The sequence below is a fragment of the Tachypleus tridentatus genome, chromosome 13 (assembly GCF_004210375.1).
Source record: "Tachypleus tridentatus isolate NWPU-2018 chromosome 13, ASM421037v1, whole genome shotgun sequence".
Classification (NCBI taxonomy): domain Eukaryota; kingdom Metazoa; phylum Arthropoda; class Merostomata; order Xiphosura; family Limulidae; genus Tachypleus; species Tachypleus tridentatus.
The window spans coordinates 115,822,680-115,845,561 of NC_134837.1; the positions used below are offsets into that span (position 1 = coordinate 115,822,680).

At 34.1% G+C, this 22,882-nt stretch overlaps 1 protein-coding gene across 4 annotated transcripts in view; it reads left to right on the forward strand.

The window, feature by feature from the left end:
* Positions 1-1,217: 1,217 nt before the first annotated feature.
* Positions 1,218-22,882, forward strand: part of LOC143241095 (major vault protein-like) — a 49,049-nt gene continuing 27,384 nt past the window's right edge. For 2 of the 4 annotated variants that reach the window (XM_076484637.1, XM_076484639.1), the window contains exons 1-4: positions 1,218-1,728; positions 9,829-9,994; positions 17,990-18,185; positions 19,450-19,570. The gene's annotated coding sequence lies outside the window, so the exon portion shown is untranslated. Of the gene's footprint in view, positions 1,729-2,050; positions 2,374-9,828; positions 9,995-17,989; positions 18,186-19,449; positions 19,571-22,882 lie in introns of those variants that run through there. The other 2 variants (XM_076484638.1, XM_076484640.1) reach the window with 1 other exon arrangement.

Sequence of the window (22,882 nt, forward strand, 5' to 3'; positions counted from 1 at the left end):
ATATCCAAGATGAATTTCTGGATCTAAGGAACGACTCTTCAGCTCGTGATCTCTTCAAGGTGAAATCCGTGACTCAGTTCTGGTGCGCTATGTATCAGTCATACTCCAAAGTCAGCAAGATAGCTTTACGTGTCCTTGTTCCATTTGCTTCTACCTACTTGTGTGAGGCAGGATTTTCCACTCTTGTCAATATAAAAAACAAAGAATAGGAACAGATTGGATGTTAGAGATGACATGAGACTGGCTCTAACAAACACTCAGCCACGAATTTCAAAGCTTGCTGCTGAAATGCAGCATCAGGCATCTCACTAGCTGGGTTGGATAGCTGTTCAAACTTATGTTAATATTATTTTAAGAAATATATGTTCTTTTTGTGAATTCAGGTTGGACCAATGTGATTTAATTTGCTAATAAATAATTACAGAATTTTTAAATATTTTTTTTAGATGTTTCTTTCCCTCTCCTTCACAGAAAATAAAAGAAAAATTAAGCTGCTGATAGTAAGCCCTAAGTAGGGGGTCACATGGGTTTTAAACTTTTAGGTAAGGGGTCGCGAGTGCCAAAAGGTTGGGAACCCCTGATGTAGCCTTTCGGGGTTGGAAGTGGTGAAGAAACTTGTTTAAGAGCAGGCCAATAAATGAAAAAGCTGAGAGTGTTATAAATTTTTAATAAAATGGTCATTAAAATAAATCAAGTGTAATAGTATTTTAGAAGTTTTAAATTTTTATTAAATAGTAAACAATGAGTTTATATAAAAACTGAAAAGTATTATGTGATCAGTGTGCTTAGATTTTCAGGGAGGTCAGGCCTACATGGTTGCATCTCTGAAACACAGATACAGTGAACGATTCTGAAAAAACTGTAAAGCAAAACATTGAGTGTCTAATTAAATAAAAATTAGATTTTGGTGTTATAAGGTCGCTTATTTTTTAGTGTTACATGTCAAATTTGTTCACAATCATTCCAGCAATTCGCCAGTGATAAGCGAACATACATACATAATTACTTCAGTGTTTTATTCAGTATTTTATTAATTATTCTCTGTTTTTCTTAAGTTGTCATGAAGTTGCTATAACGACCTATTACAGCTACACTGAGAAGTGATCCGCATTATATATGATTCATAAAATAATACTTAAGCGAGGGAAGGGTTTTGTTTGTTTGTTTTTTGGAATTTCGCTTGTTTGTTTGTTTTGGAATTTCGCACAAAGCTACTCGAGGGCTATCTGTGCTAGCCGTCCCTAATTTAGCAGTGTAAGACTAGAGGGAAGTCAGCTAGTCATCACCACCCACCGCCAACTCTTGGGGTGCTCTTTTACCAACGAATAGTGGGATTGACCGACACATTATAACGCCCCAGGCTGGGAGGACGAGCATGTTTAGCGCGACGCGGGCGCGAATTCGCGACCTTCGGATTACGAGTCGCACGCCTTACGCGCTTGGCGAGGGAAGGGAGTAGTGATTGTTGAGGTCTATCGCGACGTTGTGAAATATTGCACTTTCTGTTGCAACGTTATCGGTTTGATTTTTAATGTAACTGTTGTGAAACTCAAACAATTGAGTTATACAGTAGGCTTTTGTTTATCAGTAACGAATGATAAACAGTAACTGTACTTTTCAGGTTCTAACTACTTGTGATATAATATTATAGCATAGCGCCGTATCCTATAGTATATGAACGAAGCATTTTTCATTGGACTTAAAAAGTAAAGGATAAGAAAAATTAAGGTGAGATCTGTCTTATATTGTAATAATGAGGACATAGTCATACAAGACCTATTTCATTTTACTAATCCAATATTTGAAACGAAGAAAGTGGAAAAACTTATGGTATACTACGAAAAAGGGCTAATGTTAAATCGATGGTCTGTTGGGATTTCATCAGTTTATGAAATATGGTACGAATTTTGTGATGTATTTATTTCCCTTAAATTAAAATGCTTGAACACTAGCTTATAGGGCGTCCTAGCCCGAATCATTGTGAAAATAAAAAAAAACATCTATTTAACACAGCTATTTTTTGTAGTATAACTTCGACTATAAGTTTTCCACTTTTTCTTTGTTTTCATTTTCATCGTACCGAAGTGGTTGTTTTTAGATTTAGTGATTATGCCGATGTTTAAGCTCACACTAACAGCAATAATTACTAAATTAGGCTACTTTCACAGGTTTTGGTGTAAATAATAAAAAAATAATTTATTGTTAATTAAATTAAAATGGCAAACTTCAAACTAGGTCTGCAGTTAAACGTACAAAACTGCTAATTAGGATTTTAGGGTTTTACAACTTAAATGGAAGTCAAATTACTGTTGTGTTATACTGAGTAGCAATATGACGTTCAGTTTCAACTATCTTTAGGGAAGACGAAACTGCGTAAGTCAAATTATTAATATAGTTGTAATAACTCATGGACTTAAGTTATTACGCTTTTGCTATAACAGAGGTACATTCAATGAGCAGCATTAATTATTTTTATAATAAATTTTCGTTAAAAATATTAATTTTACAATATTGTTTTTAAATTATAGGACATAAAAGGTAATTTAGCCTATATCCATCAAGGATATCCTGACCCTCAACAAACAAAAAAAAATCTGGTTCTGGACCCCTAAATATTGATATTCATTTTTTTAAACAGTTAAACTCATGTAAAGTTAGTTTCTACTGCTCCAATTGTAAATTTATTCATGAGATTACCATCTTATTGGAGAAATAAAGCAGGTTTTAAAGCTTCATAAGAATGTTAGGATTTAAGTAAATACAACACAAGTATATATGTTTGTGGTAACACATCTTTTATTAATATAATAACTGAGTATCTTGAAGTTTATGATTAATCTAATACTTTATATCTTATAAAACACAAGAAACTGAGTTACATAGAAATGATATCATTGAAGTGGTTAAAGTACTTTAAGAATATGTAAATAATATAGCATATAGACATCAAGGAAACATTCAATTCCTCATGAAGAAAAGAAAAACTAATTGCATCTTTTAATTGTGATTGATTCCTCACTTAAACTCCTGTAAAGTTCTGCAGCTTCCACTACTGCCCTAGGGCAACTTAATCCAATATTCAATGATATTAACAACATAAAGCAATCTTATTGGAGCCTAGCCTGTTTTTTCAAAATTTTAAGCAGGTGTTCTCTCTTCATATTGTTTTGGGAATATCCTTATAACTTTAAAATTCAAATCCTTGTAATGGACAGAGTGCAGCTATTCCATTGTGTATCTTTGGGCTAAAAACACACACACAAATCATATTACAGCACATAGCAATTAAAATGTTGACTATCCATAAAATTTTAAGCTCTGTTCAATGAATTTGCAAAGCATCTTTGATCAGAGTTTTGAAAAAGTTTTCCTATAAGTATAAGAGTAGTAGGCTTGTATATACTTGGACAGTTTTATCAACTTGCTTGAAAAGAGAGGTAACTAGCCAACTTTCAATATTCTGGCACTTGCACACTATTCACGGATTTGCAAAACATATCAGTAAGTAGCTCAAATACCCACTCCTTAACCTCCTTCAAACCTTTGTGAAATGTTATTACAATCAGGAGCCTTATCATTCTTTATACTTGCTAATTTTTTTCTTAAGTTCGTAATTACTGTGATCATCTTTAAAAAAATTATCATATGAAAATATTTTGTTACTGTAATATTGTTTATTATAATACAGAGAGAAGAACACTAGACAAATTATAAACAAGTTAGCAAATTTGTGAAGTGTTGAATTCTCAATGTTTTTTTTTATATAATTTGGAAACTCTTAAAAAGGTGGCTGTTCTGTGTACCACATTATTATGTGACTACTATTTTTTATTTAATTTAATTGTGTATTGGTATACAGAAAACATATTAATACTAGAAATAAATGATCACTTGAGGCTCAATTTCAATTTGTGTTTTAGTGAAGACTTCTGAAGAAGATGTAAAGTGATATTTTGAGTGTCTAATTAAATAACAACATTTTGTGGTTATAAGGTCATTTATTTCTACTGTTAATACTACAATTTTTTGAAAATAGTCTTTTTTTTTTTAGTATTGCTAATCACATATTGTATGTATGCTACATGATGCAATATATTGTAGTCTATCATCATGATGTGATGCAGAATGTTACTTTTAAACTTTGAAAGAAAACAGAAAGTTGTTCCTTCTTGTGAATATTATTATTTATCTCAAATACTGACTTAGAGTATTTGAACACTTAATATTATGAGAAGGTTCAATTTGTTAATGATTTGACCTAATAATCTTTACATACATATCCACCTTCTTCAAAATATTTTACACATTGGTTTTGAGGACAAACAATAAGAATTGAAGATAAAAAAATGAAATTACTACTTGTTATTTTTAGCTTACATTAATAATGAAAACAAAATTCACTACAGCAATTGATAATTTATATATTGGTAGAGAATATTTTACCTGTTAAGATTATTTATAATTGAACCGTCAGGTTAATTCAACAACTAATTTTAGTTTTTGACTTATATAAACTTCTATAAATGTAAGATTGTTTCTACCTTTAATTGGCAGTAGTTAAAACTATTTTTGTTTATTAGTTTGCCAAACATTAAAATTGCATGTTATCATTTGCTTTATTTTTTTCTACATTTTTGTAACATGGTAATTGGTTGAACAAAATGAGTGTCACTCTGAATAGTGCAGTTGTTGCTCATTTCAGACTTGTTCATTATGAAGACTTTGCCTAAATTATTCATAAAATAATGTTAAATGGTTATTATTTCTCTATTGTTAATTACAATTCATTTTGTTGAATAAGTGTAGACAAAGTTTAAATGAAATGAATACTGACTTTCAGTATGGTACGTACCTCCTCTCACAAGAATATTCCAACATGATTCTCATGCAAACCATCTTGTGTCATTTCTTAACCAATGATAGCATGACAAGCTCAGTGACACATATGATTCTCTCTACACTCATCTACTGAACTTTCACTTCTCATTTGGCAGCTTTCAAGTACAGATGTTTTTTTTTGTGTTTCATGATTTATTATGTGACACATTTTGAACCTTGTTTGAAGTGGTTTTCATATTTGGTTGTCTGTTACTGTTTTTCTACCCACTTTTCTGAACAGTTTTTTTATGCAGTGTAGTAAATTACGAATTTGGTAATCAGTGTTACAACTTCAGGGGCTACACTGATAACAAATCATCTGTCTCAGGCCTTAGGATGCAAATAACCTGATTTTGAATCTTTTTTATTTGTCCACTGGGAGACTGAATGATACTTTGATCACCATAAATTTGCTCATGCTCCTTCTGCATCAACTGATGTTCTTCAGTAGGGAGATTATTTTGGTTCTCCTTACTATGACATATTTTTTTTCCCCAATTCCAATTTGAATATTCTAGTAGGCCTTCTTTAGCCTTTACGGATTTTGTATCTCAGGTTTGTGATGTTTTGTTTCTTTCCTCTATATCTTATTTTCCATGTCCTTCTTTGTTACATAAGCACTGTTCTCAAACCTTTTTGGTTTATCCTCTTTCTCCTGATGTTCAGGTCCATGCTGCTCACTATCTCTCCCAGTTAGTGAAGATAACAGTTTGCCACACCCTTTGCAAGCCTCTGATTAGTATGTCCTAGCTTAACATCAGGCAGAATATCCTCACCCATGCCCAATATTCATGCCTTTGTGCTACCATTATTACCCTCCTCAGTATCTGTCTTCCATCCATTTCCTCTCAGAGGATCTCCACAGAAATACCAAGGGATTTTCTGCCAGTACCCTTCACCTTTTCATTTGGCCCATATTTCTTTCTTGGCTCTGTCATTACTCATGTGGTTTCTTTGCTGTTGGGACCTTATTGGTAGGAATTCTTTTCTGGTTCAAGTTAATTTATACTCCACTTACCTCAAGAACTAGCATCTTGCTCTTTTATTTCAACATTGTGTTTTTGACATGGCATCTAACAATATTGAGACATGGGTAACATCTGCTCAGCAACTATCCACCCATACAACATTTGAGGCCCATTTGTCTTGAGCTATTTCTGTCTCCTGTCCTTCCTTCTCCCATTACTTCCAATCTGCTGAGGTCATCTACAATGTATCATCTGTCATCACCAGTACCAGTGACTACCTGGTGCTTGAGAGGTTCCATCACTTTTAGATATGTGACCTTCCATGACCACATATACCCTCTTGGTCATGCCCTTGTGAGATCAATGCAGTGGACATTTCACAACCAGTAGCACCTTGCTCCTTCCTCCTTCCATGAGATTTGATCTTCTGTGGTGGTTTGCCAAAGCCCATATGTCAGTAGATGTGCCACTTCCTCCTCCACGTCAGGATGTCCATCTGTTCATGGACACTTCTTTCAGAGATAGAGGCTATGGTCGATCACCACAAAGTTTTGGGCCTTTGGTATGTGAACAAATTCATCATGTTTGTTAATGTTCTCAAATTTCTTACTGGTTGTTAGGCATTATCTTTACTCCTTTCTCTTGCCTATTTTTGTCTAGTGATAGTTCATCTTGACAACATTATGGTTGTAGCTCAATCAATTACCAAGGGGGTACCAGGTCCATAGATCTTTGTTTCCTGAACTTTAATCTTCTGTATTGTGCACAGATACACAATTTTTGTCTTTTTGCATTTCATGTGCTGAGTACTTTCAATCTTGCAGTGGATCGTCCTGCATATCTAGACAAAATCTATCCCACAGAGTGGTCATTAGATTTGATCATTTTCAGTGACCTTTGCCACATATGGGACTCTATCCACTTGGATCCATTTGCCATGGGTCTTGTCCCTTTTTTGATCACCTGTCTCACATCCTCAGTCTCTGGCTGTTAATGCCTTTATCAGGATTGGTATTTTAAAAACTTTTATGAGTTTACTTCATTTGTTGATTTCTCTGGTACATTTCACTCCTTTTCAGATCTTCCTTGTTGCACCCTATTGGCCTGCAACAATGGTTTCCAAGGCTGTAATGTTTACTTCTCTTGCCTCCTGTTCCTTTTCACTATTTCTCTCTCTTCTGTGTCAACCTTGATCCCCATCTCTTCATCCCAAACTCCCTATCTTACATCTTAATGCATTACTTTTGTCCTGTCCTTGGCAAGGAGATTTGGCTTCATGCTTCAAGTTGCCACCCTGTCAGCTGCTGCCATTTGTCCATCATTCATGAAAGTTTACCAATGCAAGTGGGATGTTTTCCACTGTGGATCTGTTGGCAGGAAATATCCTGCTGTCAAGCCTTCATTGGCTCAGGGATGGAATTACTTCACCAACCCTTTGACTGTTGGTCTTTGGTCTCTTTGATTTCTGGTTAAAAGGCAGTACTCTCCTACATCTTCCATTTTTACAAATACTTTAGGGTTTTTAGTTCACCTTTTCTTACTATGCTTGTGTATTTCTTCCAGATACAGAAGCCTTCAAGGCATCCTCCCCTTTTGGATTGGGACATTAATGTGGTCCTCCATGTCCTGACTTTCCCTCTGTCTTAACCACTTTCCTTGCACTCCTTGTTTCATTTGACTCTTAGGACCTATTTCCTTCTCCTTTTGACAAGTGGATGTTGCTAATCTAATTTATTTGCCATTGATGTTTTACACACCCTTTCTCATCCTCCCTATAGTTTCTTTTATCATAATCATTCTTTTCTTCCCAAGATAGTAATAGCTCAAGAAGGTTGTTCATTCTTTTCTCCTATTTCCCCACCTTCTACATCCTATCTTTACCGGAATCTAGATCCCAGTAGACTGCTGTGTCTCATCAAAGCACTATAGTATTATACTAAATGTACATTTACCCTTCAGGGTACACACAACTGCCTTTAATTTTTCTGGCAGTCCTTCTTCCTTTGTGATCATTCTTCTTCTATCCTACAAATTAAGCTCACCTTCTGGTTCATTTGGCTTACTCCTCTCCTCTACTTGCTTCCTCCCATACCTTGTTCTCTGTGTCTCCTCATCAAATTCGTCATCTCACATTTTCCCATGCTTCTTGCCTTTCTATCTGTTGGAGGAAATTTTCCAAGCTGGTATGTGAATCAAGTCCATTATGTTCATCTTCCATTAAATTCATCACATTGTGCTTTCATCTGCATCTAGGTTTTATCTTCCACCTGTGGCTGTACTACAGACTTTGGTGCAACTTTAACTATTAAGTTTTATTCCTTTATCTTTTTTTCAAAGACCTTTCTTTATTCCCTCTTTTTCCTATTGATCCTACTCTATGGTAGAAGTTGCCTGACCAGGTATACAATAACAACAAAATCCACACTGTACACCTTATTGATCACATGCTCTTGTCTATGGCTCCACACAGTCACCATATAGATGAGGTGTTCCACAAAATCACTGGAAGGTTATCCACCTAGCAATAATTTCTTCACAAACAAGTTTGTTCTGAACTGTACCACCTATGGACTGCATGGGTAGAATAGAAGGGGATAGCTTCCCATCCTTTTAGTGAAGAACTTGGTATGGTTTGCTTTTTAGAGTAGAGTATCATGGTCACCCATTGCACTGTCTTTAGTGATGTTGGTCCTATGGACTCTCCAGTGCATTTGCACCTCCCCTCTTCTTTGAGTAGAGTATGGGAGTCTTTACTACTTATCATTTCTCTACTGTTGAGGTGGTGGACCATGGAGGCTTCCTTGTGAATGGCTTTAATTAAACAGTTGACTATAACCATTAAGTTTAGAATAGGATGGTGGTATTCTGCTGCTGTAGATGCAGTGTGGTGGACTTGGCCTCATGATACTATTTCTGCTATCACAGAAGTGGAACTGTCTCCTTCCTAGATGACATGGCCTCCTCACTCTATATGCACAATCACAGGAGCTGATCTGTCACCTTCCTGGATGATGTGGCCTCCTGACACTATAAATGAGATCATAGAAGTTGATCCATTACTTTCCTTGTTGATGTGGTTTCCTGATACTATTTACATTATCACAGGAATTGATCCATCATCATCTTGGATAACATGATCTCTTTCTTCTATTTACATGTTTAACAATACCTGCCACCACTTCAGTTGATCCATCACACATGCAATTTGCCCCTTTTGATTTGAAGCTGTCAACCTACCTTCACAGGGACTTGGGTTCCAAAGCATTGAGGTGTTGGCTTGAAGTGAACCAACCAACATAAGCCCTCACACAAGTTGAATTCATCCTCTTGATGCCAAATGGCGATTCTTGGATTGTTGTAGGATGCTGATCCTTGTGTTGTACCCAGGAATTAGTGCAGCTCTTAATCCTCAATGTTTGTGGATGTCTGTACTGCATAGAGAATGTTTTGAATGTGGTTAACTTGCTGAGTGAGGTCTGATATGCCATAGCAACTCTTAAACTTCACAATTTCTGCCTAAGTGTTTTACAAATTTCTACATGTGAAGAGTACCTAGCTCAGAAGTGGTGTGGTTCCTCTACTCTGATCTCTGAATCTCTCTCTCTCATGTTCAGGAGTACTTCATACTTCCCACCCTTCCTCCCCATTTCCCTAGTGTTCACATCTTCAGCAAAACTTTGAAGTAAAGGTTTGATAGAGGAGTGTAGAGAGAATCACATGCAGTGAGCATGTCATGCTTCTGTTGTTTGAAAAGTAATGCATAATGATTTACATGAAAGTCTTGTTGGAATTTTCCAATTCTAACAGGGAGGAACAATAGTCTTGTGTCATACATAAAGAGAAAGTTTACAAATAGAGTGCAACACTGAACAAGAATAGCTGATATTGGGAGCGGAGGTAAGTACCTATTGGAAATACATTTTAACTTTTTCTGTTCTTTTCTGAATTTTAAATAGATATTTTCAATAAATTTTGTCCACAGTTTTTGCTGAGATGGCTGGATCAAAAGTATATTCAAAGGGGCAGTCTGATGATAGTAGCATTTATCGTATTCCACCATTTTACTACCTCCATGTTCTGGACCAAACATCAAATGTAACTAGAGTAGAAGTTGGACCACAAACTTACATTAGGAAGGATAATGAAAGGTTAGTATAAACAATTTAATTTTATCTTCTTTGAAATTTAAAATGTTTTTTAATGTTGACTGTAAACCATTGCACTTGATGTAGGAATACTTGGAAATATGTGTATGAAAGAAATTTTCTTTTAGTAAAGTATTTAGATGTAATTATTAAGCTGTGGACTTGCAGTAAGGTTGTGGTAGTAATACATTAACCATTGTCATCATTAATGACAATAGCCCATATGAATATTTAAAGTAATTATTAATTTGTTCTTAATTGTTGTTGTTTTATATTTGTGGTTCAGTTACTAATTTGTTGCTGTTTTGAAAGAAATTCTAATAAAGATTTCATGTGTGGTTTCAGTGATTGCCATCATTCAGTTCTTGGTCTTCTTGTTAAAAAAGTTGTTGTGCAATACATTTTTATGGGGTTTTCTCCATGAGTAAATGAATCATCTACTTAACTGGTTTTAAGAGGAGTATCTAAATTTTGCCAGCTTCTGTGCTAATTAAGTCTGAAGACATAAAAGACTGTAGTAATGATTTTTCTGCAACAATTCACCTTACCAGAGAAAACTACCATGAAATGAAAACAACTTACAAGTGATAAGACATAAATCATGCATACACAAAACAAAAAGAAAGGTAAAAGAATCTTTTATATCCTGCTAACTGGCATTTCATTCAAGCAGTGTAAATTAGAAGTCAGCACATCCTGAATATGCCTCATGAAACTTTAATAAGTTAGTGCTGTGTTTGGTAGTTTTTTTTTCTGAGAGAGAGAGAGATAAAACTGATGAATACATACAAGTCTCCTAAGAAGAATGCACCAAGTAGTTTGGAGTTTTGAATACACATCTGAACATAATCGTAATAAAAATTTGTTTTAAAAAGCATGGTGCTTTTTACAGAATAAGTTTTAGTCTTTCTTACCTTATGATCTGAAGTCTTTCAAAGTAAATCAATAGCTTATTGGTATGTCTCTCCCAAAAGTCAAAACTGAAGTAACTTGCTGGTAACAGGCTTGTTACATATAACCTGACCCATGAATAACATTGTTCTTGTTTGTGCTTATGACATTGATACTTCTCTGTATATTGGTAGAAGGTTGAACCCAACCACACTATCTTGGAAGAAATAATTAAAACTGCTTCTGTTGCTTTAATGACCTACTGCTAGTATTACCATCTGGTGGTAATGGATTAACCCTGATCACATTTTTTTCATGATTTGGGGATGTTGGCAAAACCATGTTGGTCTCTTTGACCTGATTGTCAGCTACCATAGCCATTTAAAATTAAACTGCTGATGTAGCAACATTTTTCAATATTTAGCTAGAGGGTAGACATCTAGACATTTTAAGCAAAGCCTGCTGACAAACCTGGTGAAATTAGTTGTAATAATTAATGTGAAAATATGAAGCTGTTTACCTGTTTTGGATCTAAGACATTTTGTATTGCTGAAAACTGGCATGTACACCCTTGTGCAAATTAATTGAAACAAATAGTCATTTTACAATATTTTCAGCATGGCGGCCAGTGTAGGCTCGCTGGACCCGCTGATTTCCTTTAATAGTCATTTTTTCACACAGATGATGTCATTAGCTGTGTTTTGCAGTACAGTCAATCTATTTTTGGGATATATGACGAAAATTTGAAGAATATTACGTCATTCGAAATTGCATTAGAAAAGCAAGTAGATCAGTCAAAAAACAACTTTTACCAACTCAATGAAGAAAAAACAGTATCAATGGGGTCTGAAGTACAAGAACTGGATGCAAGAACAATGGAGGAAGGTGTGATTCAGTGACGAGACGCATTTCTTCGTACAGGGTTAAAGAAGGTGAGAAACTTCGAGAATCTCACATCAGTCAGTTCGTAAAACATCCCTTGAAGAAGATGTTTTGGGGCTTTTTCAGCTACTATAGCGTCATAGAAGGTATGATGTGAGGACCACAGTACATCGAAGTTTTGCAGAGAAGAGTCGTTCCAGAATTGAAAAAGAGATTTCCAGATGAATCTGGCTCTGTGCGACACATCGAAACTTGTGAAGAATTTTATGACTACAACACGAATAAAGGTGTTGTACTGGCCTGGAAACTCTCTGGACTTAAATCCTATTGGAAATCTTTGAGTGATTTGTAAAGAAAGACTTCAGGGAAAAGACTGTACTATGAAAGATAAGCTAATTGAGGCCATAATTGAGGTGTGATACCGTGATCCAAAAATTAGTAAAGATTGCAGTCAACTCATGGAGTCGATACAAAAGCAGATTAATGATCTTCTGGAAAATAAAAGCGGTCATATCATGTATTAATTTGTGAGTAATTTTTGGATTCTCAGAAATAAAACGCAAAAAATTGAAAAAATCGTAATTTTCCATCTTGTTTCAATTAATTTGCACAAGGGTGTACACCAAAGATAGTGAGTCTGCCAGGTAGCTCTTCATAACTAGCTTCTGATAACATGTAAAAACAGGAAATCCAGATGACTTTTGTATTGCTTTAATATGAGCATCTGTGCCATCTCTACACAGAGAATACTGGCACACTTTACAATATTCTCTATTAGCTCTCTTACAACAGCTATTCGTTACTGTGCATGTCAAGAAGTTTTAATAGCTTACATTCAAAATTTTATTAAACTACTTTTTGTTTATTTTATACCAGTTAATACATAAAAAAGTAGCTAATAATCCATTTTTTAATACTATAGAAGTTTTAGTTTTATAAGTTAGTATTTAAAAAAAAAATCCTGAATTTTCCCTAGTGTGACACATTGGCTCCAAGCATGTCCTCTTCTCTTATTTTATCCATCACCCTTTTAATAAGTATGAAATTAAATGTAAATTACTGACTACATAATCATCATTGCTCAGATAAGCCATAATTTCTATAGCTTTAAAGTTTGTGTGTTTATAGAGCTGTCAAAGAGAAAATCAAACTCCTCTTGCCACATCCTGTCTTTTAGTGTTTGTTAATAGATCTCTCTTATGTTTAATTCTATATTATTTATAACCAATAGAAATCCAAGGTTTTTATCTGTCAAATGACACATTATATTACATTATTTTCTGAATGGAGAATTGTCAGTCTTTCTGTTAGTACAAGCATCATTGCCATAAGAAAGGTAATAACTAGTTTTGAAAAAATACTCGGCTAAGTACTTCATTTCTTGATTTCATGTTTATTTATTATAATGAAAGTAACTAAAATGTAAAATGAGGAACCTCATGTTTATTTATTATAATAAAAGTATCTAAAATATAAAATGAGGAACCTCTTTAAGTTGGTTAAGATTAGATTAGGTAAAATAATTAATAGTAGTATAATAATGTTTCATAAGACATGCACATAAACAGCTAGAAGTAGTTAGACATGGTTCAAAGGGCAATAAAACAATAAAATTTAATTATAATTAAGTATAGTTTCATGTTATAGTTTGAAGTCATTCCAGAAAGAAAAAGAGGGGAAGTTCAATTACTTTTTGGTGGTCAAATTGACCAACCTTGCATAGGGTTATATTAGAGAAAATAACAGATAAAGTTTTACTGAAAACAAACATTTTGAATGTATTTAGTAGGTTTTAGGAATTATACAAACAAAAATTGTAATTTTTAAGATGAAAAAAGTATTTTTAATCTTAGCAGGAAAATTACTTTCCACATGAACTGTTTAAAACAAATAGTCATTATATTCATAGAAAAATCTTTCTCTTACTTATATGTATATGTAGTCAATATGCATTTTATATGCAAAGTTATAGTATGCATAAGCAGTGGCCACTTGTCAAAGCAATGATGTTTGTATCCACTTGCACTTTATTGAAATGTGGAGACAGTTGCATATAGATAGAGAACTTAGTGATGCATTGTATTTTATTCATACAAAAATCCAGATGGTCTGAAAACCCAAATGGCACTCTTTAAACAAAAGAGCTGTGACTAGCATCTTCAAAAGAAACACAGTATTTCTATGCTTCTCATAAAATTAAATTGGGTTATAGAATAAATAAATGGTCATATATTTAAATAGTTGAAGCTACCATGCATGGTATTTACTAACCCATAATTTCCTATTATTAGAAACTATATAAGAATGTCTGTGCTCTTTGCAACTGCTACTGATCTAATCTCATACAAAATATAAAAACCGATGTTTGTGTTACAAAATACAGATAATTGAAAGAATTCAGTACATTACAACAGATTGCAAAGACTAAAACTTGTTGCAAAAGAGTCTAATTGATGTGGGGGAAAAGATTGAAGCAGATTATGTGGTTTTAAACTTTCCATAATTGTCTGTGGTCAGCTAGAGTAGGCAGCATCATATACAGGATAATATCTGTCTGATAATATGCTAAATAGAAAAAGGGATGGCCATCTCTATTAAGATTCAGTTCTTGCTGTGTTTCAAGTAAGTTGTATTCTTTCTGGATTCAAAATGACAAGGTAACCCATTAATATGTGCATGATATTGCTTTGTTGTACAAATACAAAAGAGGTGAGATTCTGTGCACACTAGGCATTAGTAATGTGGTTCCTAGGACTCAAATGTCATAAAGAACTGAGGCTGCCAAGAGCAACTTCTGTACCTGAAAGGGTTAAATCTGAATGACTAACTTGATTAATTGAAATAATTAATTAGGATTAAAATTAATCAATGTCACAAAAATAATCAACATATCAAAATTTAATGTTTTTAATTATTACTCTTTCAGATTATTGAACTATCCAAATAGTCAAACTAATGCCATTATTTCTCATGTTTTCAGTTATTTCAAGTTTATTTAGATTAATTGATTAGTGTCATAACTCATGAAAACAAGTGTCAAATTGAATTTTGCTGTTTAAAAATAATAAATCTTTGGTTTCTTTGAAGAAAATATTGTTGGGTACACAACAGTGGCTAATTTTATGCCCATGTTACTGCTGCAGCAGATTTACTGACCATGTCAACCTGGTCAGATCCCCAATTATCAGCCTGTGATGTGACAGCTGGAGTTGACAAATTTCATGCAACACTCAAAGCCACCTGGTGTTTGTCCTTTCATTCATGTTCAGGATTTGAGTGATCAGGAAGATAAGGATTTAAATAATCTTTTTTTTTGTCCATTCTGAACATGCCTATCAATCACATGTCATTTTAAGGAATTGCCCTGACCTCTTTCCTCTTTTGCAGAATTGATTAATCAGGTATGTTCTGTTCTGACCTTATCTCTTGTTTCATATGGTTCCATCCCAGCTCTTCTTGGGAAAGAACTGTTGGGTCATTATTTAATGTTTCCTCCTTTCCCTTATATTGGGGTTCTTACAAGTTTTTTTTGGGAGCAGTTATGTTGGGAGATTATTATGCCTTGACACCCCCTCCATATACTGTGCATGGTATGCTTTTGTTTATCATCATTCCAACCTTCCATATTTGGAGTCACTTTTCTCTTTGTGGGGATCAAACCCTGATACTTCATGTAACTTTTCCCATCCACAGCTTTCTGTCCTAATCTTACTCTGACTGCCCTTCTTCTACCCTCATCATCCCTTCACCTTTTTTTCTGAGGTTGTTCATTGTTCCCCTGAAGTGGTTTTCAAAAGTTACTTGGAATCTCATTTTCCCTGCAATGGCATGCCTATCCTCTTTGGCCCTGGCATTGTGTGACTTATGCATGGCACATATTTTGCAAAAAGAGGTATTCAGAGGTATCCTTGACTTGTTGAGTTAAAGGTTGAGCCATTCCATCTGCATACTTCCCTCTCATCCATGTCCTTCACTTATCCCATCAATCTGTTCCTGTGTTTCACCTCACCCCTCTTCTAATCCCTTCCCAGTTCTGGTTGTTTGAGCATCTGTTGTTTGCTCTAAATGTATGAGCAGCATCTCATCATACTTTTCTTATACTGTGGAAAAGGTTCTCTCTATTTTTGGGAAGTGGGCTTCTTTTATAAGTTGTCATTCCTCTTGGTTATGATCACGTGTACAATTTTCAGTGAATTTTGATAGACTAAAGGCATCTTGTTCGGGATCTCTTAGATGCCATTCTTACCTTTCGAGACTGATTTCACCTGGTGGTTGAGTTTATACAATACTACTGTGAGTGTTTTTTCCTCATCCAGAATGTCTCCTGAATTTGGATGCTTGTCTTTGCGGTTGGCTGGCATATCTTGACATTCAGAAGATTTTGGAGTGTTGTATTAAGTCCTCTCTTCATATTGGTATTTTTGAACTTCTTCTTTCTGTTTGAGATTTACTTCAAAACTAGTTGGTAATGGCCTACTCTGACAGTTCTGTGATGGTCCTGTACATCACCAGGCAAGGGAACACTCAACAAGAGACCTCTGTTTTTCAATATTGTATCTTCTACATTAGACCCACAGCCATCACATCACTTTCTTAACATGTCATATTCCTGATGTTCTACTTACAGATTTGTTATTTTATCTCAGTATGATTCTCGTTAGGTACTGGTCTTTGGATTATCATATTTTTAAAAGGTTATATGCTTAGTGAGATATCTCAGATTTGAAAATTTTTGCCACTCATCTTAATACACATTTTCCCTAATTTTGTTCTTTTGTTCCTCATCCTTTGGTGAGAGCAGTCAGTGCCCTCAGTTAAAGTTGGACAGGTTGGTACCTATATTCATATTTTCCTATTCCTCTCCTTCCAAGTGTCTTTGCCACAATTCAGACCACTATATATTGTGTTCATTTAGTTCTACACTGGGTTTTGATGTTGTCCCCCTTCTTTTATCTCTGACACTCATGTTTATGTCATCCATCCATTATCATGCTTTCTTCATATGTGGCTTTTTTCCAGTCATTTGGCAGAAGGGCCAAACATTTGCAAGATGTAGCTTCTTTCATTTACTGTACTGTTTGTTCATCCTGCATGGTGGTTTTCCAGTGTAAGTAGTATATGTACTATTGTTGTCCTATCAAATGGAGTTGTTCGTCCCATCTTACTATTACTCGCATAATATCCTTTTTGATGTGATGTGGTCTCCCATGGGTGTTTTTAGTTCTTTCTCACGCCTCGTGGTTTTCCTTTGGGCATTTACTAAAGGGGATGAGGATCATTTTCTCACTTCCTTCTACCTGTGCTTTGTGGGATTCTGGTTTTATGTGAGATGAGGTAAGATATATTAGTGAAAGTTAACATTTTCTTAAACTGGAAATATATTTCCCATAAGTACTTACACTCTTTCACATTTCTAACCCATTTGCTACACTTCCAGTATGATAGTTACAGTAGACTGTGGTGGCTGGGAGGTATACTAGTTAATTTAGACAACTGGTTGAGACCCTTCATAGTAATATAATTTGCCTACTGGGATACTATTTAGTGCCTTATCAACATAATAGGGGTTGGAATGGTATCTTAAGGAGGTAAGTTTATTTAATTTATTTACCCAGAAATAGTAGTACTTTATTTTTATTGTTTATGCATTTTATTTTCATTTATTTATTATTTTTCTTCTCTTTCTTTACCTTGGAGAGTAGTCACCTTCCCACAACTCTCTGCAGGCAGTGAAGGATGATATACGTGTGGGAGTCAGCACCCACATCTCGCTCTCCTAATTTCTATTAATTTTATTTTTATTTCTATTCTTTATTTTATTTCTTTATGTGAGACTATCAAATGGAGGTTAAGACTGATAGATGGTGTATCCCTACCACAGTGAGAGTCCAAGTTCTTCACTCACCTCCAAAACCTAGGGTACATTTTATATCCCACATTATAGCCTGTACCCTAAGGATCCTTTCAACTGGTGTAACATTTTTAATTTTTGTTTTGCTCTTTTTTGTTCATAACAAACTAACATTAGTCAGAGGTTTAGATTTACTGTTTTTAACACAGTCCTTCCTTCTGATTTTGTTTTATTTAACTCAACTCTTCAGTGTTAATAGTCTATATGTATGATAATTTTATTTTTTCACTAGCCCATCTAATTTATGTAAGACTATTTATCTAGAGACTGTAATAAAATGTACTATATTTTAACCTTCATGTTTTACAATCAAGGATAATTCTTGGTCCTGATAAAATGGTAATAGTACCACCACGCCACTACTGCGTCATACAAAACCCTGTTGTGCGTGGAGATGATCATTCAATACAGTATGATGCAGCTGGCTAAGTTAAGCTGCAGCATGCAGACCTGGAAATTAGATTGGAGCAAGAACCATTCCCTCTATACCCTGGAGAAGTCCTACACTTGGTAATGATAATTTTGATTATACTTCATTGCATAAGATTATGTAATTCTTTAACAAGTTATTACAGAATGAGTAGGGTTTTTGGTTTTAATAAGTGTTAATAATTGTTTCTTTTAATAAATTGAAAGACAGTCATAAACAAAGGATAAAATGTGAACCCACATTTTGAAAGAACTAAATGATTCTTTAATAGTAAAGTATATTTATGATTAGAGTGATAGTAAGTTAAATTATTTGGTAGAGGATTCCAATAGGAAGAGTGTATATCAGGTTTTGACTTCACCTTGTTCATTGTATGCTGCTGCTGATGAGGCCTTTAACTCAACGTTACTTAAGTAAATTTTATATAAAACAGAATAATATTGTAAGGTGTTGAATGTCTCCTGTTGGCAGAGCTAGGCTTTTAATAGTAATCTGTATCTATTGCACTTAAATATCATGCTCCAACAGCAAGTGTAACTTGAACCAAAAACATTAATGGAGACTTCACAGAAGGGATATTTAGTTCAACTTGAATGAGAAACTTGGTCTGTGGTTATTTTCTGTTAAGGAAAATTTCAACATTACATGGAATATTTTGCATTTTAATTTATTGTTATTTTTGTATTGATGGATAATTTTGCTGGTAAGTCATTCAAAAAGGAAAAGGCACATCTAAAATTAAAGACCTATGTGCCAGGTAACCTTAATAGGCCTTTGATAGTGATACAGTAAATCAAAATTTATGTAAACATGTCTGATTTATGCCAAAATAATAATTATATATTTTATATGTGAAAATCAATTAGGAATTTTGGTCAGTTTCATTGAACAGTGAGTAAAATGTCAGCTAATCACAAAAGATAATCATTCTATGGTGATGTTTTTTCAAGGCACAGTTACACCTGATTTTATCCTTTTTTATTCATACAATCTTGTTACTTTGCTTTACAATTTTATCTTTAAAAAAAAAAGGTAATGTTTTATTTCTAAATCTTGAGAAAGATGATACACAAATCATCATATCTTAAAAAGGCCATATTCAATATGCTAAATAAAGACAGTTCTATGTTAATTACTTCCTGATGATTTGCTTTTAATACACAATTTTTAATATCAAATTTTCCATGTAAATATATTTTCTTATGAAAGGAGGGTAGAGCAGTATGTTGTTGGTCAAACAACAACAGTTAACTCATACAAACTTTTCTAGACTTTAGTGTTTAGTTAAAACACAAAATAGAACATTAATGTGTATAATTTACACTTTTGGTGTGTTATTTTTAGGATGTTACGCTTCTGAAAGTTGTGCCATCAAACACAGCTCTTAGATTACAGGCACTAAGAGATTTTGAAGATGGTACTGACAAGAAAGTTGCTGGTGATGAGTGGTTATTTGAAGGACCAGGTAGAAATATGTTTTTATATGGTTATTAGATATGAATATTTTTCTTGATCAAGATGATTGAAGATAATATATATGTTTCTAATATCTCCAGTTGCAAGATTATCTAGTCATGTTCAGTGCTGCACTCTATATGCAAACTTTTTCTGTACACATCCTCAAGCCTTACACTTCCCCCTGTTGGAACTGGAAGATTCCAACATATTTCTCCTGCAAATCATTGTGCATTATCTCTTAACCAATAGGAGCATGACATGCTCATGTGATGCATGTAGCTTCCTTTACACTTCTCTCGAAGTATAACTTCTTGTTTGGCAGAGTTGGAGTTTTGACATGCCTTTTTGTGTCTTTTTTGCTTCATGCTTGATGTTGCTTTCTTCCTTAGGTGGTTACTTTTCAATTTAATTTAATTTACTCAACTTAGGTGCAGAGAAAAAAAACAACTTTAATGAATTGATAAAAACAATTATAATAACTGTGTTTGGTGTAAACATTCTGTGCTATGAATTGTGAAGTTCATATTTACACTTTTATGGTTACAGGCCTCAGGTGTGGAACAATGACGGATTAATTTGTTTTATGCATCAGGAGATTGAATGTTACATAGTCCATTCTTTCTACCCAGCCTTCTCCATGGCTTCTCCCTCCCTCCTTCATTGACCTCGATTTACATGTTCTACATCCCAACCTTCATATTCTGTCTTCACACTTACCTTTTGTCTAGACCTTGGCAACATTATCTGGTTTCACACATTGTGTCACTTCCTTGCTAGCTAGCCCCAATCTGCCCATTTTACACGGTGGTGTGTAAGATGAGAGTGGCTGGTCTTCCACAATAGATATATTTCTGATGACTAGCCTTCCCTGGCTTGTGTGGTAGGCATTCATTACTGGGTCTTCATTCTTGCTTTCCATTTTTCCAATACCATTATATTTCTGCTTTTCCTGTTCTTCTCATGCTCATGAGGGTTAATCATTCTCTTACATTACTTCCATTTGAACCACTTTTTAATGTTCAGTGTTACATTTTTCCCATACAAAATAATTCTTTCTCTTAGCCTGTGGATATCATGGGTCAGATTTGTTTTCCATTGACATTTTACACACACTTCTCCAACTGTTCCTCCTTTTCTTCTATCTCCTTTCCTTTTCTTTCCCATTTTTAACTTGTACTGAATCTGAATAAGCTTACATGACCAGTCAGGGCTCTTCATTCCTCTAGAGCTTGTTTTGTTATTTTCAGGATACATGTTTCTGACTATTTATTTCCTGGCAGTTATCATTTCTTTTTTAATTTCACACTCTCTCTTCACCAGTTTGGTCCATCTTTTGGTTAAAATGGCTTTTTTATCTGTACTATTCTTCCTCACAGGTTTGTTTGTCCACCTTCAATTTGATCCCACACCTTAATGTTTCCCTCATTTCTCCTTCTGAATGTGGGATTCTGGGTAATCTTGTGAGAGCAGGTAAATTTTGTATCAGAAGTTATAATTTTCCGATACTGAAAATATATTTCTGATGGTGCACTTGCATCCTTTCAAACTTCCCACCCTTTCACCCCACATTTATTCAATGCTGGCATCTTCTGCCAAACTTTGAAGTGATAGTTTAGTAGATGAGCATAGAGGGAGCCACATGCATCACATAATCATGTCATGCTCTTATTAATTAAGATGTGATGCATGATAATTTGTGTGAGAACTGGGGAAGAGGAGCAGAAGGCTTGTTGCATGCATGGAGTAAGAGGTTTGCATAAACAGTTACAACAGAAAGTGTTTGTACCCCTGCGTCCCGAGTGGTTTTTTGCGCATAACTTAAAAAGTATCATGATTAGGCTAGTAGAAGTATAGTATATTATAAATTCATACTAATGCACATCTACATAAATTTTCATGTAAATTAAACAACAAATAAATTGTTTATAAACAACCAAAAATAGGAGGAGCAGAAAGTGTTTGTACATTTCAGAATGTGTAAAAAAACTGATATTCCCGTAAAAATTTTGTTTAGTTTGGTGAATAAACTACATTATACCATTCCAGAACTAGACACTGGCTTCATAATTATTGGAATTTAGCCAGCAAAAATGTACTTCCAGCAATTTGACACTGTCTCTGTCATTATCTGCTTGGTGATTATGGCAAATAGGCGCCCCAACAAAATTCCAGAGAGAACCAAGAGGAAGGTTCTCAGAGAAGTTAGTAGGAACCCTCGTTTAACACGTAATGACATACAGAAAATGGTAAGGGAGACTGGGGTTGAAGTAAGCACCTCTACAGTTACAAACATGTTACGATCTTCTGGGTTCAAAGCATGCTGTCCTCGTAGAACTCCATATTGAAACCCTCAGGTCTCAAATACTATGATCTTGACTACAAAACTGCAGTCAGATAGAAGTAATTATTTCTTCATATATCAAGTATATATGCTGCATTTTGTTTTGTTTGTTAAATACAGATTGTTTTTTCAGTCCCATTATTACATAACATTTAAAAATAATTATCTGATCAAACTCTCCTTAATTCTTGAATGTATCTATAGTTCTTTTGAAGGTCTGCCTTTCTGATAATTTTTGAAGAATCTGCAGTTTTAACCTACAAATATCACAGGTTTTACCTTTAAAACAGTATGAATATAATTTTTTTTAAATAAATAAAACAGTCAGTATATATGTAATTTCTTATTATTTCATGCTGATGCATCTTTACTGAAATTTTAGAAATATTGGTTTGAATAATCAAACAAAATGTGTTATAATGAAGCACATGACTAATTATGTTTTCTGAATTCAGCATATTTTTATGTAATATATAGGTATTCTTTCATAGGACATACTTTAAAATAATGAAGTTTACAATACTAACTACAAGGAAGAAATGTATAAATATGATTTTCTTTCAGAGTTTGAATTTCTCAATTACTCAACAGTATAAAATTTTGTAGATCCTAATGACAATAAGGTAATTAATTAAAATCAGTTTGACTAAGTTTTTTTTTTTTTAATTGTTTCTCAGAATTGCTCTGTTACAAATTTAAAATTGCAGAAAAGTAAAACTAGCATTTCTGGCCTCTTGGTAGTGAAACAAGATTTCAGATGCAGTTATTAGGCATTATAAACTGCATTGCTTCACCATTTTCAACATCAACTTTCTAAGATTGCATATAAATAGCATTCCGTATAGATTTTTAACCACCATATATCCAACTAGCTTGATTTAAATGAAAGATAAAAAAAAAAATCTAAAACATGAATTTATTTACAAGTATTTGTTGTGATCTGTTTTTTTGCATTATTATCATAAGGGTTTTTCTCCA